Genomic DNA, 7,303 nt, shown 5'->3' on the forward strand with positions numbered 1-7,303 from the left:
TTTACCCAAAATTTGTCAATACAGGTACGACTATATTTTGGGGATCTGAGGTCACATTCATAATTTTGAACAGACTGGTTGAGTGGGTATCCTTCAAAATTTGCAGCTAATTTTAAACAGAATTCATTGACAAATACAGTATCCTTCAACTATTGTAAATTCAGTAGCATTGAACTCGATAATATAGCATAAAATGGACACACAACTTTTCTTGCATAAAGTGAGGAATATTGGCATCCATATTGTGGCTTCAGTTTTTCTTGCCTCCTGTATCCATTAATTATTAACTGCAATATTTACTGATATAGACACCTAACCCTCATCACTCTTTCAGCAATGTTCGCTACTTATTTCTTACTGCTGCTTATTCCTATCGTTAACTGAATCTGATTACTAATAAATACCCATACAGTAAAGAAGAGTCAAACTCGTGCTTACAAATGACAAAAACTGGATAGCCGAGTTGTGGTAGGGAGGGAGGTACAGTAGGTAATGTGGAAAAAAGCTTTTGAGTGACAGAACAAAGTGGGTTTAGCTTAACACACATCTGGCCAGTACACAAGAAAATCTCGAACATCTCTGTCACAATTCATGAGGAGTTCATATTTGGAAAACATCTAAAAGTTGGATGGTTTAGATATACCTGTACTGTACTGTACAGGTGAATTGTGTTCACATTTGCATTGTCATAGGTGTCAAAAGTATCAAATGGATAAGGAGAATTTATCCCAAGTAAATGATGAAAGGAAGCAATACCTGTAGTCTTATGTTTCTTCTAAACTTGTGGTGACATAAACAATTTATAGTTACTAAAGCATATACTGTAATTGGATATTTGAAAAAAAATTGAATTATCTTAAATTCTGTATTTACTAAAATGAGATTCGGAAAGTGTGATTTCTTTTGTCTAAAGATTTGCTAATTGGCCTTGTGATCCATGTACAGGTATTCTAGTTGAAAAAAATAAAATAAAGTATGCCTAATCATTTTGGGGAACAGGTTTGTGGAATCTTATGAAAGTGCACATTGCGTGCATCCCAGCATTAAAGTCCTGTGTGTGTGTGTGTGGACTATTCTGAGTACTTTATGTACACTCTACAAGAAGTACAGTATCTGCAAAAATTTTTGCTAGACAATATGACACAACAGCTGAAGGATTTTGACAACCCTACCGAGATGACAGGAGTCATATTGTTCATTTTGACATCTATTGGACCCCACCTTGCAGATACTTTCAGTAGTGAGTATACACAATAATTCTTGAAAGACTGAACAAATATTCCTGAAACTTGACAGACAGGGACATTTGCACCCATCGAGCAGGGACAAATTTGATAACAAGCATAATCTGGTTATTTTTACTTTAGATTTAAAGGCATCAGGGTATGTCACATTGAACTACTGTATTGCCAAATGCATGCACTGAGTTTACTTATAAGTGTTGCAATTTTTGACGACAACACTTAGCTTTCCTTCTAAGTTAGAACCGGTAAGGGAGGAAAGAAAGATGTAATAAAAAATTTAATTATTTGTTAGTTTTCTCATGTGACTGATTTTAGGAAGAATGAAGAATATGAGTCATTAGTGATGTCCTGTATTTTTTTCTTTTGTTTTTTAATAATGAAAGAGTTAGTAACTCAAGATCCCTTATACTCCACACAATCTGTCCATAAAAACTTTTTAATTTTTTTTCATCAGAAGCCAAAAGAAAATTAACCCAATTGAAACCCAGTGTTGTTCACATTAACGGAACATAGAAGAGCATTTTAAAATGTAATGTTCGCTAAATACTGTACAGGGTATTTGATTTCCAAACACTTCATAACAAAACCCACTGAAGATTATAAGTCAGTTCACATTGCTGTTCCTTGAATGGTGACCAAATTACAGCAAGAATTATACTTTTAAAACTTAACATGAAAGGTGCTATTTTCTATACCTGTATTTGCATTTGTTAATAGTATATTTAAAACAGTGGTTTGTGATCAGAGTATGGCTGCTTTGATAGTGTATGATCTTGAAAGTTTTTATGCAGTACCTGTATACAGATTAAACTCTCTGGTTACCTTAATCACAGGGTACTATTGTAAAAGCACAATGTTTTGAGGTGAGCCTTGATGCTACGAGAAGATCATCACAGTAAAATTCAGAAAAGGAAAATGTACTGTAATGAAGATCTTGGTGTAAAATGAGGTGAGCAAACAAACCTCACTGTACAGCACAAGAACTTTTTAATACAAGGTCCCCCTCGTATGTATGTATGTATGTGCATGCTTACCTTTTTCATGGTAATAAAATTGAGAGAAATTATTGAAAACAAGCATTCACAAGGACATTTACAATGGGTGACTCGTATTTGGCAAGAATGTGCCATATACAGGTATTTGCAATGCTTTAAATTCTTCATTTTGTATAGTGTAATTATATGTCAGAAACCAAAACATGTGATTTTAAGACATTTCCAGGAAAGCTAAATGAAAAAATAATGGCTCATAAGTTAATTACCAGTTAGGGATGGAAACCTAATACATTACTGTATGCCTAACAAGACTACTCTATCCAAAGGATTATATTTCATGTATTGCAGTTCTGTTTTTTTTTTTTTCAGTTACTCTGTAAGGAAAGTGTGATGCTTTTAAAAAATGAAACATAAAAAAGATGCTGGGTCACTATTAAGTAAGTTACTTAATAAACAATGTTCACGGGTAAATATTGTAAAATACTTCATATATTATGGAGGATATTTCCATGTCAAGCACTTCAAAACTGTTTTCTTATTTGTAGTGAAATCTTGACAGTAAATTTCAGTAGTTAATAAATTGTATTTTTGACCAGAGTTCTTACAGCAAGTGAAAGTTTAGAACGATTAGCCAATGCCACTAAAGTACTAGGAGCAGCCAGGATTTGTTAAAGGATTGAGATACACCAATTTTATTATTTCTAGTTTAGCTTCTTTTTCTTTTTTTTTTAGCCTTCTTGTTAAATGAGTGGTGAGACTTTAATATAAAAATTAATTATAGTTGTATAGGTCATTATTTTTGCCATCCAATGGGAAGTACTGTACTTTGAAGATGGGATACTAAATGTGGTTATGTAAGCTGCGTGGCTTGATACTCGTCTACTGTCTAACAGTTCCTCTGTCAGATGTTCTTGTCAATAAACTTTGTTGGAAGTTTGAGTTTTATTACCAAATTGGATTTGTGTCTAGATTTTGTACCACCTCATATCTCTCCCCTTTACACATTTTCCATGCTTTGACATAGTTGTCTTGTGATCAAGATTTTCTAACCATTAGGTGAGGCTATTACTTGTGTGGGTAGCAAAATTAAAAAAAAAAAAAGGACATGAGTGGATGCTACTGTACAACATGACCATAAAATACAGATGATGATGACTTTCCATCCCACTGAAGAGCCCTCGACCAACAACAGATTTATGTATTCTGAATTCAAAATACTGTACAGGTATCCCTCATTTAACAATGGGGTTGCATTCCTGAAAACCTAAAATTAAACAAAATTATTGCGAAACGAGATATAACACTGAAGCCTGGAGGACAACCACAAACGGCAGGGCGGTAAACATTGAGTACAGTACTGCTTAGTAATAGTAATAAACAAGTTTGTTATTAGCGGTTTTTGAAGTTAAGTGATTGATTTATGAACACCAAACTTCTCCTGTAAATAAATGAAGTGATTCAGGATTAAATGATTACGTGAGTTCTAGGTGGGCCTAATTCAATTTTTTTTTCAATTACGAGTACATGTAAAAAAAAAAAAAAAAAAATTGCTATGACGAACGCTAAAACTGACACATAGCATATCATAAAATACATACACATATTTTATGCACAAAAAATAGTTCCTCCCACACTCAAACCATCCTCTGGGCAGCATAACACAGTTTATTAAAACTGACACAGTCGAGAAAGTATTGAAAATGAAAGCTTTCAGTAGCATGTATTTCATAAAATCATTGTGACAAAGGTTGGTTTTTCCATGATTTAAGATTGCAGAGATACTGTACTGAACATTCGGGACCATTCCTTAATTTTTTTTTGTCACAGGAGTCGATAAGTTATCAGGAGATGCTACCAACATCTATGAAAGGCTCTCCCAGTGTAGGACCAAGAAGGTGTGGTTAAGGAATTACTGTAGTAGAAAACCCAAGGCTCTTAAATAGTCTATTTTACTCATTCTTGCCCTCCATCTCTGCCAGAGTTGTGTCAGGTCTGATGTATTTTCCCCACTTTAAGAAGGTTAGTTTATTATCCATAAACTGCTGTGGAACAGAATTCTAAATTGAAATTCCAAAGGCAATCGCTTATTGTTGGACACAATGCCAATATTTTAGGCTTTTTGGCAGATTCTATGTGGGAAGATACATACAAAAGGGAAGTGCGAATTGGTATGGAAGCACTACCAACATTATTTGAATTGGATAATCTTAATTCATTTTCAACCACTTTAGGCAGCTATTTTCTGGCTTGGCGCACTAAAATTCAAAGCTTAATTGGTCACATCTCTGGCAGAGGCCTTTCTTTGCCATCTCTCCTTCACAGCATTTAGCAACCTTTAGAAATCTTCTTTTCTGAAGACTGTTGAAATCTTTTAAAGTTATGATGGTCTCAAGAAAAAGTTTTGCAGTTCCTATTTTCAGTAGGACTTTTTCTAATGCAGGTTTTGGAGCTTGTGTCCACATGTCATTTTCCTCCTTGTGCAGTGAGCCATCGTTGTTGTTATGATGTATTATCATACTTCAGCACCTAAAATATTTTAGTGAATATTCTTGGTTAATAAATGCACTTACCCTTTCCACGCTAAGCTGGCCCATAAGCCCTGCCCCTCGTCTACAGCTACAAATAGCTGCTTGGTTCCCCTGAGTGTCTTACCCTCCCCCCGGACTGTGCATGTACAAGCGAGTATTTATATCAACCTTTTAAATGATAAATATTTAAAGTTTTCTAACATCATCTCCTTTTTTCTCATTTTTTACGGGTATTAGCCCACCCAGCCTAATGCCTTGAAATCATCGGCATTTTGATAGTTCAGATATTAAACATTATTTTAGATAATAACAGGTCTGCTTACCAATTGTGAACACATTTAGTTAAAATTTTATATGAACTAATAAGCTATTAGTATAGAAGAGGGGTGTGGCTTATGGGACAGGTTTGCTTGGAAATACTAAAGTCATCAACTATCAAGAATTACACCTTGGCTAATCAAACAGAAATCTCTTCACAGTCTCATAATGGCCAAAAAACTGCACTAGTATGGAAACTGGTAAATGGCCATCATTGTTCATTATGTCAGGGCCTGGTGGGTGGGGGGGGGGGGATAATAATAATAATAATAATAATAATTTTCACAGGTCACTGATTCCAATATCTTCCCGAGCTGTAGTACTTCCCTGTTTGATAGCTGCCTACTACTTATTTATTATGGGGTTTTGATGGGAAATGCAGTGAAATGATAGATGCTAGTGTATTGGGGAGTGGGGTTACAATGAATAGTCACATGTAATTTTTTACAAGAATTAGTATTACCACAAATACTTATACAGAATTTATGCTATATGAGAATCTCAAGTCACAAATGACTCGTTAAATTACACCTTTATAATATTCACAGAAAGATGAACCTGAGTGGTCCCCCTCATCAGGTACATAATGTAATATAAAATAGCACCTTAAAATCATAACAGGTAATGACAATCATCTTGTAACAAATGCTGAGGTAAGACTCCACTACAAGACTTTACCTCATACTTTGCCTTAATGATGGGACATAAACTGGAATCGCTCCACTACTCTGTGGGGGAAACCTTGAAGAGTGATCTTTACCTGTTATCCACCAACCAAGACTGGGAACTGGCTCTGTGTCCAATTATCGAATGCTTCCACCCTTCTTTCTTCATTCTCTAGCCCCATTATCCACTCATACAAGCTTTTCCCCATATTTATTTGCATCTCTTGTATATGCTATTCACAGCTTTGAGCCTGTTTTAACTGTTTTACATCAGGTCATCACACTTCCCACCAAACTCACCTACAATTTCATTTAATTCTAACACTGCATCACAGAATTCTAGGAGACTTTCATTAGCCTTCTGCTGCCTCTTCAATAGATTAAGGCTTGCAATGGTACCATTTAACCAGGGTCTGTAGACTTGCTTCAGATAGCCTGTCAGCTCATCTACGCTTACCCACAATCATTTCGCATAATATACTCTATCTGCTGCAGGGCCTATGAGATTCCTTATTATAAACTCTTATTTTTTCTACCTCATCAGCCTCCATTTGTCTGAGGGTTTGGTCCACTTCCCTTAACCACTTTCTAACATCACTACCCTGTTTTCAATTGAACTTGGAAATTGACGGCTCTGCCTTGTGATAAATTATCTTACCTGAGCTACCTTGCTGTCTTAATGTATCTACTCTGGATTGGTATGCTACTTCTATATCCATAAGCACTTGTCCTAATTGTTTAATGTCTACGGTAACTACTATGTAATGTTTTTTCTCTTAATTGTTTACTGTGTGACTGATATTTTTCCTTTTAACTGTTATATGTGAACCTGATTTTCTTTCTTTAATTGTCTGACTTGATTTTCATGGATCTCAATTTCCCGTTTAATGCTGGATTCCCAAGCTACCTGTAGTTCCGTCAGTCTAACATCATGGGCCTCCCTTAATTGTTTAGTGTATGTGTGTCTGATGTTCTTTCCTTGATTGTTTATTGTGTGCCTGATGCTCTTTCATTAATTGTTCAATGTATGCCTGATGCTCTTCCTTAAATTGCTAGACCTGATTTCCATGCTCTTCAATTTGCCATTTACTACAGGCATCCCAAGCTGCCTGTAGTTTCCACAGTTTAACACCATGAGCCTCCCTTATTTGTTTGATGACCTTCATAGTCCCTTTCTCGCTGCCTAATTCTGTCTTCATTCCTAACGCTTGACACACTATGCTTATCCTGTATTTTCTGCCTGTCACAACTAACTCCCACTTCAGTTACACCTTCCATGGCAGTTAGGTCACTGTCAGTTTCCAGATTCACCTTTGATTCATTTTCTAATTCCAATCTGCTTTTCCACTCTAAGCACACACACACGCACAGTTACTAGTATGCAGCTAACCCATGTAAGTACTGTACATCCAGAATCGATGTGTTAACCAACATAAATTCAAGCCCTGACATGATGACATGATTGTACAATTGTAGCTTAATCTCACAATTTCCAAAATTACCAGTCAAGCAATTTTACTCTGTGCTACCAAGCTATGGCTGTTTGTTTCATA

This window comes from Homarus americanus, unplaced genomic scaffold (genome assembly GCF_018991925.1).
Source record: "Homarus americanus isolate GMGI-L3 unplaced genomic scaffold, GMGI_Hamer_2.0 scaffold6317, whole genome shotgun sequence".
Lineage (NCBI taxonomy): Eukaryota > Metazoa > Arthropoda > Malacostraca > Decapoda > Nephropidae > Homarus > Homarus americanus.